The 12,717-nt window shown below is 32.8% G+C and overlaps 1 long non-coding RNA gene across 1 annotated transcript; it reads right to left on the reverse strand.

Annotated features, from left to right (window-relative positions):
* Positions 1–1,809: 1,809 nt before the first annotated feature.
* LOC123685363 lies at positions 1,810–10,028 on the reverse strand. The gene is made up of 2 exons (XR_006748285.1): positions 9,546–10,028; positions 1,810–2,383 (listed from the first exon to the last, which is right to left on the reverse strand). It is a non-coding gene; the product is annotated as an uncharacterized LOC123685363 (long non-coding RNA).
* Positions 10,029–12,717: the final 2,689 nt, after the last annotated feature.

Here is a 12,717-nt window from a genome sequence, read left to right on the forward strand (position 1 = left end):
AAATAAAATTCAATTCGGCAACGTAGCTGCTAATTTGTCATTCAAGGATCTCAAGGTCATGCACCTATTCTACCCTAGTTTGTCTTATCTTCAGACAGAACATTTCCGAATTCATCTCAAACATTTTCGTGCTCTTATAATTCTATGCAACGATCAGTTCATCATCGTTGATAACGTTCCTTGATAGTATATTACAGGTCGAGAATAAAGAATAATCAAATTATAACACCGTAGAATGACATATTATCATTTTTGATGTAACAGCAAAAGCTGTCACAAATTTTCTGAAAGAATCGATATCTGAGTCCCATACATATGCAAAAATCTTATTTTCAACTCAAGGGTTTGAAAAGTGTGCGCCTATGGTTTATGACTGTTTTGCAATTATCAATGGCCAAGCGGTTTTATAGACTAGTTCAAGTGACTTTGGATATACTATACCACCAATTGAAGAGAAAATATTTCGGAAGTATGTTTCAAACTTTCTATTGCTCCCTTTTCATCACCACGCTGATTTTTTCCTGAATTCATAAAATGTATTCTACCGCTTTTTCATATGAATAGAATTGGCACACAGGAGTCCTGCATGATTTTATCTCATTTGATTTAAAATTCGACGAGTTCTACCAATAATTCTATTACATTCATCGTGAATATGGAATTAGATATTTATATTACAAGTGCAGAAGTTATTGATATTCTTCCCAGAGTTTAAAATGAACGGGTGGTAGAATGAGTCTTCTGTACGAGTTTTAAACATTATTTTCCCGAATTCACTGGCCTTTTTATTGAAATTAACGAAAATTTCCATAAATATCTATTTGTGATTTTTGCATTGAAAAATGTTGGTTGGCAGAACAGTTTTCTGTATCTCAAATTTAACAGATAATAGATGAATCCGTTCCATTCTTTTTTGTTCGACAAGATTTGTCGGAATAAACTGATTTGCCACATAATTAGAGAAAAGCATATACTTACAGAATGTTGTTATTTTGAATATCGGAAATTCAATTAGTGAAATCAGTGTAGCTTTGATCACATTCAAAGTATAATTAATGTAATTAGATATTTAAATTTCTATGGTCATAGAGTATTATTGCTAGTCTGTCTGGAAACAGATCGAATAAAATTGACACTACGTATAACATAAATTCATAAAATCTCGAACTCTTGAATTATTGAATTTGGGAGCATAAAAATGTTTGGACACTACCCTTATTCTTTACCGTAGAATCCAACGAAATAAAAAAAAAATAGGGTTCTAATTTGAAAATCGAAAGTTATGATCAAATTTTGTTCACAATTTTTGGCACAATATTTGAAACACCCTGTGATGATATTTCTCAAGTTCAAGATATGCACGATATTCCTACATGATTCTAGTTTGAGAAAGTGAATTGATTATACGCATAGGATATTCACAGTAAAAATAATTCACGTAGGTAATGGTGACTATGGAAATTATCTCTTTTTTTTGGTTTTTCGTTAATATTTCGAAAACTATAAGAACTAACGCATTAATTTTAGGAGTAATTGAAAATGGAAATCTTGATAATATCTGAGACATAAATGAGAAAAAATGTTTTTTTTGAAAAATTTTCTTTTTAATTCGTGTATAACAGGAAGTGTCGGAACTTCGAAAATATTTTAGCTGAATAGGAAATCATGAACAATGTCATATTCCGAATTTTCATATATTTATACTTTCCCTTCCCTTTTTTTTATGTTTATGCATTGATTAATGCAAGTGTTTTCACAGACATTTATATGAAAGACTACTGAATCATGATAAGTGAAAAAACAATCAAATGCTGTGCACGTATTTGTATTTTATTAAAATTTACATTACAAAATTCAATTCTTATAGTAAAATTTTATGTCCGCGAATTAATATCATAGGGAATGCATTGAATTCAATTATTTATTAAATTAACACAAAACACATTCACCACAGTCCGGAGGAATAACCGCCTGGTGGTACACGGTTTCTTTTTTGAGTAAAACCTGAATCCGCATCTGAGTGAATGATATTATTCACAGCCTTCTTGGGTGTTGGTTTGATTGAATCGATCGCGTCACCATTTTGTTTCACATTTCCGTTTGAAGTTTCCTCATTTGTTGTTGTTTGTTTGACTTCTACTGTTGTCGTCGATTTAATAGATTTTTCAACTTCGTTACTGTTTTCTTCAATTGAAAGTATTTCTGTCCTTTCGCATATTTTATTTTCTGAGTGATAATTATTTTCATTCTGAAGCTTTTCGGTTTCTTTGATATTTCTAGATGGTGTTTCATTGAAAGGAAATAAGTCGGACATTCCGCCAGCTCGTCCTTTTGGTTGGATTTTTCTGGCCTTATCTGTATATCCTACTGTAATTTGAGACATCTGTAAGAAAATAAAGGAATTAGTGGTAAATTTTTGGTATACAAGGAAGCTATTTTTGAATATGTCACCAGGGTGATATATCCCCCCCAGGAGGAATATCCATTATATGTAACAACCTTATATATCACAATCTCATTATGAGTAAGCAAACTTCTTTGGAAAACTTCTTCAAAAAAAGCAAAATTTGACATTTTTTCTTCTTTATCCCCCCCCCCAAGGCTTATGTCTGGGTACGCCACTGTGCTAGACCACAAGTACAAAACATGTTTGGAAACAGCTCATTTTTATTAATCTAAAAATGTAACAAACTACAGGGTGTTACATTCAAACCAATTGCCGCTAGACAATAAGTATTTTTGATAATATTGTTAATTTAACTAATAAAGAATGTTACGCATTACTTTATGAGCACACACAAAACTATTATATTTTTGTCCACCCTGTACCAATTGGAATCAACATGTGATACATTATTGGAATCAGCTCAGCTAAAGTAATCGGAAAATTGAGACAAAATTGGGGCGTTCCATTTGAAAAAAATGACGGTGACGTCATTACTCGAAAGTAATTCACCCTGTATATTAGATTTTTAAATTGAAAAACGGTGAATTAAAATAAAAAATCGACGTGTTTCAGGATTATTTCTTAGTAATCGGAAAATTGAGACAAAATGGGGGTGTTCCATTTAAAAAAATTACGGTGACGTCATTACTCGAAAGTAATTCACCCTGTATATTAGATTATTATTTTAAAATACGGTAAATTAAAATAAAAAATCGACGTGTTTCAGGAATATTTCTTAGAATGGTCTGTTCAGCTAAAAATGAATTTGTTCCATACTTTACGGACACAGTGTATATTTAATTAATGAAAAGGCGATATGGATCCAAACGTAAGACTAAATCATAACTAAATCGGCTTATTTTTCTTTGGATGCTGACAAAGAAGGAAAACAAGTTTCAGAAATCAAGAATCTATATGATAACATTCGAAGTACCTATATCAAGTAACTTCGATAAATTTATTATCAATCTTGATGGATGAGTTCTTCGATTGAACAGCCCTTATCGAGACTTTGTTTTTGTTGTAACAGTCTTCAACATTTTTTGTTTACAAAACAATTTATAACTCTGGACAGTGCAATCAAAACGACGGTATTATAATGCTTGTGAGATCGGATGCGTATAATTTTCAGACCGAGATCAGTTTACCTGAAGTTGTTGATCGTGATGTGAAAACTATACAGTTTCCTTCTGAGAGCCACTACTCCAATTTCATAGTAAAAGATATTTTTTATGTCACCATATTCTGATAAAGCTTCATTGTTGAACAGTTGGATACTGTTTTGAATGGGGAAGATTAAACAATTCATTATGATATATAAAATAATATTGATTTGTTGAGTACTTCTAGTAATACTGATTATTACCTGGATAACATGAGTAAGTCTACAAGAGAAAAAATCTAGCACATGTTTGTATCATTAAGTTATGAAGTCTAAGTATCATAGCTCTGACGCAATCTTTCGAATGAATAAAAAAGCTACACAATTCCGGGAAAAATATTTCTAAGAGGTAAAAAAAATCAGAGGAGATGGGAGTTCAAAATTATATGGACGAAAAGAAAAATTATTCGTAAATAACGTGAGAAAGGAAAACTAGGTCACTATTTTTCATTGTGACGATCTTGATTTTTCAATTTCATGAATATCAACGTAAATAAATCTATCAAAATGATCCAATAAACCATTCTGCGAATGAAAAGAATACCTAATACCTAATACGAATGTATCGTAGACGAAAGAATGACCTAGATAAGGCCACCAAAAAAAACTCTAAATAAGCTCATGGAAATTACTGAAATACCATATTAAGGGATATTCCGGAAGTGGTGGGAAGCCATTCTAAAATGCTTAAGCAAACTGTAAATGAGGTACTGGCAGACAAAGAATCCTCACCAATGAAATCAATTATAACTGAGAAAATTAAGCAAATGAGCGATATTTTTAACAAGACAGGCATCTTTAACGAGTACTTCAAGTCTGTAAGAGAGGAGATAACTGAGAATATAATGATGAATTCTTATAATTAAAAAGGAGAACCTAACGTGAATTTCAGATCAGAAGGATAGGTATTTTTTTTTTTTTTTTGAGCAAACAAGATTTCATATATTTCACGGGGGAGGCCACTCTGCAACTTGTTTTAAAATATACTATTCTCTATTTCAGTATCATAATGAGTTCATTACAGTACTAAAACAGTGCTGAAATGAACTCATTACAGCATTGTTTTCAGTTACATTTTTCGTTTTGTCCTATCAAATTTCGGAGTTCCAAAATGGTCGTCACGGTGAGATGACTACTTTTCCTCACGTCCCATTTTGGAGCTCCATAGTTTGAAAGAGTATTTTTGAAAATAATATTGAAGCGTTTGTGAAGTTAAAATTGTAAGAGTAGTTTGTGATTGTTGAGATTTTTTGTGATTTTGGAGTTTGTGTAACAGATTGTTTCATGTATCGGTGGCGACTAGCCAAGCACATTGTTAAAAGATTGATCAATCAATCATCTATCATTTCAACTCATGTCAAGTGTCAATATAATATAATTTGGATAAAATGAAATGATTTTCAATTTTATTCTCAATTTCTCTTAATTCTGGTGGTTTTATTGCGTTATTATAAATTATTTCGAAATTCGAAACATACGATTCAAATCTTAGAATATAGATACATTATTAGTTTTGGTGGAAGCTTGTGAAAGTAAAAATAATAATATTGCTTTAAAAATAACTTTTATTTATTCTTATACAACACATCTACCAGTTCATCTACTTCGCTTCATTCTCTCTTTTTTATTTTAATGGCGGCTAACACACTCAGCTGTGGTTAGTCATTGTTGCCAACCTTAATATTAAAATATTGTCAACTCAATTTTGATTGCTAACAATAACATTAGTGTTCTAAGATTCAAATTCAAATTCCGTTCTCTGTCAATTTTCGTAACAGTCACACCAACTGCCAAGATACAATACAAACGTCACTAGGATGCATAATCTATAAATTTTTCGTTGAATTTCGACAATATTTCACAAAACTTAACTGAAATAGAGAAAATATCCTATAATACTCGTTGCAGAAGGCTCCTTCGTCGCTCGTTTTCGAATTTCACATTCGTGTTGGAATTGTAGCCCATTCTGCAACTTGTTTTAGAATATAGGTACTATTATGAATAAATTTTACAATATTTTCTAAAACTAATACTAATTAATGGTTGAAAACCTACTTCTATACAGTTTTCATAAATTTTTGATGTAATAAAAAATGATGACGATTTCTGTTACTTTCACATAGCAACTATTAATTGTTTTTCTGGTTTTTGGATCAATTATCACTAAGTCTATGTCACGAAAGCCTACTAGATACATAAAATCTGATCTAGGAGGAAATGTTTACCATGGAATTATTTCAATAAATTGTGAACCAAATTGCTTCATATACTTATTATTTCATTCCTGGTCATACGCTTTTTCAAAAGGAGTTAAAAATACAGCGCTGAATAAAGATATATTGTATGAATAAATTAGCAAATAGTAGGTAGTCCTAAAAGGATTGTGGAAAACCTTAACTCATCACTATGAGTAGGTAAAGCACAAAACTCTTCCACCAAAATTCAATGACAATTCAATTCCTGTATCTTCCACCAAATCTCAGTATTGTTTCGATCTAGCAGCTTATAGTCTACCTCACTTGTAGAGGATTATAAGTTTATCTAGTGGTCAATGATATCAACAAAAAATTCGCAGCCACGCTGAATAAAGATATATTGTATGAATAAATTAGCAAATAGAAGATAGTCCCAAAAGGATTGTGGAAAACCTTAACTCATCACTATGAGTAGGTAAAGCACAAAACTCTTCCACCAAAATTCAATGACAATTCAATTCCTGTATCCTCCACCAAATCTCAGTATTGTTTCGATCTAGCAGCTTATAGTCTCCCTCACTTGTAGAGGATTATAAGTTCATCTAGTGGTCAATGATTTCAACAAAAAATTCGCATCCACGTCAATTTTGACAAATTTATTAATTTTATTGAAAAGGAATATTGGGGGCTGTATAGAAGTTATGTGTTTCTTATAAAGTACACTGAGAAGAATATATTTGAAAAATAGTTTTTTCGTAATATATGTGCATGTACATTATTTTCTCTAATTCACTGAATTATTATTTGAATTTATGGAATATTTCCATAAATATTGTTTAGTGTTTGCATTAAAAAATGTTGGTTGGCACCGGAAGTTGTCTGTATCACAATTTGACAATAGTAGAAAAATCTAATGAAATATAACCATGAAATATGTGGGAATCTGGTATATTCTCGCATGATTTGAGAATTCCAGGAAATGAGTATAATATCCATTTTAAGTAACTTGTCGCAGGTTCGGACTGAGACTCATATTTTTAAGATACATTTTGTAAAACACTCAGCACATCAAATTTTCAAAAACCGAAACTATACTTCAATACTACCTTAAATACCCTATCAAACAAGTCTATTGTCATCAATACTGCCACAATAAATACGGACCTGTGAATCATCGAATAATACCTATGTTGATCCAATGAACGCCTTCATGGGTTCCATGAAAATATCAAGGTAATTAGACAATGATCAATATTCATTTCTAGTGCTTAATAGAGCAGGTGCGGACTGAAAAAATTATAATTATTTTTCATATTAAAACTTTTAAAACACCTTGTAAATAATATTCTTCAAGAGCGAAATTATCCTCGAAAACTATATTGAATACTCTAGCAAACAGGCCTATCGACAAAACTCCGTATCAATGTTTTCCGTACCATTGAATATAGAGTATATTTCCATTTATAATAAGAGCTGACCCGTGAATGTTCGAAAAATGCGTTAGTCCATATTGAATCATAATTAAATCACCCAGAAACGAAGTCTTAAGAATCTGCTGCATCTTATTCCATCGGAATACAAATTTAAGGATTATCTAGAATAATTAAAACATAGATGGTAGCAAAGTCAAAGATTTGATGGAAACCAAAATGGAATCAAATACTCTAGAGAACAATTGAAATTAACTCTTATGAAATGGAATAAACGATTGAAAATGTATTTTTTAAAAGCATGTAAAGAGAAAAGGAAGAGATTTATGATTTGTTATTGTTATATTTGTTATAACCCTCCTTTCTTCTTAACACTTCTTAGTTCTTATTGTTAAATGTTCTGCAGCTTTCATTATCATTTCTGGTCGATTCCGTACCTCCCCAGTCAGGTTGAATTCGATCATTCTGTTGCTTGCTCCATTTCTGCGATTTCTTCGGAGTAAAATAAATTTCTTAAGTGTCCCCATAAGACATAATCCAAGCATGTAAGATCGGGGGATCTATCAGGCCATCAGTTACCAAACCAATAATTCAAATGCGATACAGTTCCACGCGAAATGTAGATACTTTATCTCGGAGTATTGCTTTCATCATTCAAAAATACTGACAAATGCTGTGTTGAAAATTGTTAATATGTCACTCCATTCTGTCGAAAAATGTATGGTCCAAGTATTGTAAATCCTGCACCAAATATCGACTGAGAAACGACATTGAGAATTGCGTTTCCTGATCATTTTAGGAGTTTCTCTAGACCAAATATGGGTATTTCGAGGATAATTTCGCTTTTTGAAAATGTTATGTTACAAGTTGTTACATGAAAAATATGATTTTCCTAATCGTCAAATTACCACAAGAGAATATTGGTTAATATCCCATACTCATTTCCAGAAATTTTCATCGCAATCCATAAAGGAGTTCCAAGACTTATGTTCATTGGAAGTTTTCGATAAAATACATAAAACAGCCTGTATCTCTAGATCGAATATACTTAGGGCATATTTCGAACACTGATTCACATTTGCCAAAATGTCCTGCTTCTGCTCTTAGAACCTATACAGTAATTTGTTGAACACCTTGTATATGTATACTCAAAATTTTCACCTCAGTCGAAAATGTTGACACTACAATATTAGATTTTTGTAACAATAAGCTGCTTGAATTTTCTATTGCGCTGATGATGCTTTTCTCATGAAATTCCTTGTGGAGATTCAAATGTTTCTTCACTATATTCACGCAAAATTGAAACCCGATCGGATATGTAGGTAGTCATGGAAATATTTCGATATTGTCCTTAATTTTGAAATTCTGCACGGAGCATAAAATTGTTATTTCATATAAATACCCAAAATTTCAATTCAATCGGATTTGTGATAACGGAAATATTTGCTACTTTATTCAGATATTCTTCTTGAATTTTAATGGTTACGCAATTAACATGAATATGAATTCGCATTTTACAAAACCAAATAGGTACATATTTTCATGTCGATGGAATCGCTCTTTTGAAATCAACAAAAATCAAAAATTTTATCGTTAATATCTACAGAATACTCTTGCGGCATTCTAGACCCAAACATACCCTGAAAATTTCAAGTTTTTACCTCTTTTCATTCAGTAGTTATCAATGTTATCATGTTTTCAACCACACGGATTTTTTATTTTACCACGAACTCGTCATCAGTGAGTCGAGCCTTATCGGGTGAGACATAGTGATGAAATTATGGAGCGATCTATTCCGTGACTGAGCGCTTTAAAATCTCCATTCAAGTCAATTTTGTTGAAAACGAATGATTTGGGTCGTAGGGGGAATTCCTGCCCGACAAAATATGCGGTTATTTCTTTAAAATAAAGTACAATGGAAACATACATTACAACAAAAAATCCTGATCTATGCCAATTTTTTTATAGAAAAAGAATAATGGGGTGCAGGGGGAATTTCTGCCCGACAAGCCCGAGAAAAAGGGAAAAACGGCTAAATCTAACGAATTTTCGAATCATTGAAATTACTTCCTATTCACTCTGGATACTGAATATGCTTTTTCCAATTCCAAGTAGCTAGTATTGCATTCTGCATTCATTCACAAATAATCAAGGTTGATATATTTAATTCAATGTTTATTAAAGAATCTAAAAAGTTTCTCGAAAGTCAATCATTTTATCATTCAATTGAGAAAATTCAATTTACACAATGAGAAAGCGTAACAATTTGAACCATTTATAAACTAAGAAGTCTGAAAGGAAAAAAAACTCACTCTAAATTCCTTGCTCGCAATTATAACAACACACTCAACGCCAATAATCTCACTAAATGATGCAAGTCGCACTATTGTTATTGATTAAATGAGAAACAGTGGATGACTAAGAAATCTTGCAGCTGTTGCGTACTCAAAATGCGAGGGCAAACCGGCCGTTCATTGAAGTAACTTGGTACGACTCCGATTCCCAATCCCCCACATTTCTTTTTTATCGTAGTCGTAGCCTATGGCCTCTGGAATGGATCAAACAAGGGCGGTCGACAATCAGGTCCGTAATGTAATATTTTAGACCGTCCGTCTCTAGATAATTTCAATTTTTTTTTTAAATTCCTCAAATTTGTTATTATTTCAATCTTTAGCTTCAAAATAAAATAATGACGTCCGGATGCTTTGAACGCTCGTCCATTAATGCGTAAATTGCGCCTTTGGAGACCACAGAACTGTATACAGTAATGTATGGGGGTAATCCGAACAGAAAGTTGGCAGGACCCGTTCGGTTTATCGAATCATTCGGATTATAGGAATCATATTGAATGATATCTATAATCCGAACGTCGTTCGGATTATAGAATCATTTCTACAGCGTGCAAACTCATTTTCATAAAAAAATGCTGTACTCTATATAAAAATATTTATTTCTGCCCATTGAAGACATGAATTGAATGATATAATCGCCTTCTTAGTGGACACTTTCTGAACAGGTTCATCTTCGTTGTCAGAGCTTTCAATTTCCTCAGTGACATCAGCAATTATCTCACCATCTTCCTAAGACTCTGTGTCTCAATTTTTTTTCGTCATCACCTCGTGACCATTTTTGATTTTCTGTTTCATGTCTTGGATCATAGTACGATTTAATTTGTTCATTAATCCCACTGAATCAAAACCTTGATCTAGTCCTTCTCCTAATACTCTCAAAGGAATCAAATCTTCTGCATTTCATTCTTCCGTTTGGATTGCAGAGTTCAGGCTGTTCGGATTATACATATAATTTTACCAATTGGGCCGTTCGGTTTATAGGGTACTTCGGATTATCCGGGTTTCGGATTATCCCTACATACTGTATACTCGTAGGTATATTTGGTTTCCGCAAGAGGGCATGAATGACGAGTAAAAAAAGGTTCTGACCTCAGAAGTTTCAATAATATTTTTTCGATATTCAGCTTGAATTTTCCATGCATGTGATGACCATGAAATTTTACATATAACTTGAAATGATTAATTTATATTTATTGGCAAGATCTCAACTCGGTCGGATTTCATATTACGGAATTATAATAATTTTTTTTTCGATATTCTGCTTGAGTTTTCTTAAGTTCTGATAACGTGTTCCAAAAATCAATTTCAAGGTTTAAGGAAGCTATTCAAAGCATCCTTTAATCTTGAAATTGGTTCGCGTTTCATTTCATTTCTAAAGGAGACTTTACCTTCTATTATGAAATTGTCCCTATAAGGGAAACAAATTGCCGTGATTGGTCGCTTCAAAGATAGTGATTTTGATGATGACGACCGTCCGCTTGAAGGAAAGCCAAGCAAATTTAAACGCAAGAAGAGCTTTGTTCAGCATTAATAGCCAAGCCATTTCCATACGTTGGAAATGATTAAAAAATAGGAAACTCATAGGTTCCTCATGAATTGAAGCCAAAGAACGTTAAAGGTCGTTTTTTCTCCTGTGAACAACTTCTTCACCGCCAAAAAACGAAGAGCACATCGTAGCTGATGATGAAATATGAATCTATTACAACAATCCAAAGAGAAGAAAGTCATGGGGACTGCCGGTCATAATTCTTCTTCGTCGCATCGACCGAATATTCGCGCTGAACTAATGAACGTATCGACTTCAATTGATGCGACTGAGCCGAGCACTTCGCGAAAAACGGTCATAACACGAGTAGTGGCACGATGAAGTGAATCTACAGCTCGGTCTCGCTTTCGTAAGCCCGTTAAAGTGTTAGAAAATTCAAATCAAAAAAATTGATGGAATCTGGTCAATTTAGAAAGGGGGAGGAGGGAGGACCAAATCAAAGTATTCTTTACTACTACAGGAAAATATATGCACTGATGCAACTTTAATTGCGAAATCTTTTGCTGAATATTTTTCTACAATAGCATCAATGAATGCTTTGGAAAACACTTGTTCTAATCATATACAGCTTAAAAAATGCTGAATTCAAACTTCTTATTCTATCCTGATTCGAAAAATGAAGTTATGAATGCAATTAAAGGGCTCAACAATAAAAAAAGCCACAGATATCGATTATATTTCGACAAGACTTTTGAATATTGTAAATACAGTAGGGGAAATGTGTCTGAGACGGCATACTTTTTGAACTGGGTTTATATCTTTCAATATAAATATCTTAAAAAGGTTAGGACCAGACGAAATTATAGTGCAATGTATAATCTATGGAATGGTTTATTCAAAATTGAATATAATAACAATATGAAAGTGTAAAATAACAATCAAACAAGGTCTTCATATGCCATCTCACCCTCAACACTGTGGATGAGATGGCATAGGTACATGATAAATTATGACCTAGGTACATATTTCGCAAATACATTTTTTTATTTTTTTTGTCAACTCCTGCACATTCTGCATGACACCACTGGTCACATCCATTGCATTTCAGCCATATTTCTTTGGAACGAGATCGAGAAAACATGTCATTGCAGTATATACATGCAATGTCGTCATTTTCATCGCCATTCCCATTGAAAGGATCTTCTGTGTCCATTGTCCATTAATTCATTTTTCATATTTTTCCTTGGGAAAATGATAGCTGGTGGAATGTAAGTCCCAACGGCATTCATACCGCAGACCACAGTGAAATGATGTCCTCTTTCAGCACTAGTCAGGACTCCCACCTGTTTTCGGCCGCGTATAGCAAAAATTTTAGTGTTTTTCGAAGGTACTGTTGAAAATTCTGATTCGTCGAGATTCCATATGTCGTTAGCCTTCAAATGATGCTTTTCCAGTACAACAGAAAGAAGGGCAAAATATTTTTGAATCTTCTGCTTGTTGAAAGCACTAGCTCTAGCGAATGAAGTTGATTCTGGAGTTCGAAGGCTTATACTAGGATTTCTATCCCGGAATCCTTTTAGCCAATCCCATCCTGCCATTTTTTTGACATGGGAAAATCTGGGGGAATTTTTTTTGCTTCCGCCATTT

Source organism: Harmonia axyridis, chromosome 1 (genome assembly GCF_914767665.1).
Source record: "Harmonia axyridis chromosome 1, icHarAxyr1.1, whole genome shotgun sequence".
Classification (NCBI taxonomy): Eukaryota; Metazoa; Arthropoda; class Insecta; order Coleoptera; family Coccinellidae; genus Harmonia; species Harmonia axyridis.